The sequence below is a fragment of the Sceloporus undulatus genome, chromosome 1 (genome assembly GCF_019175285.1).
Source record: "Sceloporus undulatus isolate JIND9_A2432 ecotype Alabama chromosome 1, SceUnd_v1.1, whole genome shotgun sequence".
Lineage (NCBI taxonomy): Eukaryota > Metazoa > Chordata > Lepidosauria > Squamata > Phrynosomatidae > Sceloporus > Sceloporus undulatus.
Genome location: NC_056522.1, coordinates 254,687,182 through 254,687,843, shown reverse-complemented (window position 1 = coordinate 254,687,843; position 662 = coordinate 254,687,182). Strand labels below are relative to the sequence as shown.

Here is a 662-nt window from a genome sequence, read left to right as displayed (position 1 = left end):
ATTAATCGTACCAGTGAGACATAGATCCTAGAGAAATCCTCGTTTACTCCTGACGTTGTAAGACAGAGTTAAAGATAAATATTATTTACTTTCTCTGAGCTCAATCGTGTCGTTTTCTGTTTGAATTTGTCACTGATTTATAAGAGGGCATCCCTTATCTCATTTACTTGGACTTTACCATCAGCACCATGCGAAATGTGAAAACTGCACACTTAAGATGTTGAACTGGAGATTTTCTTGCACAGCTTTTTCTTCATGGCTTTTTCACCTCTCTCATTCCTCATACTGCTACGATTACAGCATTGAGCATGGGATGCACAAATAGTGTAGAATACAGACACTATTTTGTCTTGCTCCACTGCCTCAAGCCTCCCCAGGTTGCACATACATGAAAGTCAAAGAGCCATAGACAGTATATGGCTGTCAAGTGAGAAGCGCACGTTGAAAAGGTTTTCTGCCTACTTGTGGATGACTGCATTCTCAAGATGGTAGAAAGATGTACGAGTAGGAGACAAAGACGATCACTGCATGTGCTACCGACACAAAAGTGGAGAGGACAGAAGAGCATCACCTTGGACACACTAGCTGTCTGAACATGAGAGGCGCGTAGCAAAGGTGGAATGTCACAGAAAAAGGAGTTGACTTTAATTAGAGGCCACAGA

At 42.0% G+C, this 662-nt stretch overlaps 1 pseudogene; it reads left to right on the top strand.

Moving 5' to 3' along the window:
• The first annotated feature begins 485 nt into the window (after positions 1–485).
• The window catches only part of LOC121926227, a 5,856-nt pseudogene continuing 5,679 nt past the window's right edge, over positions 486–662 (top strand).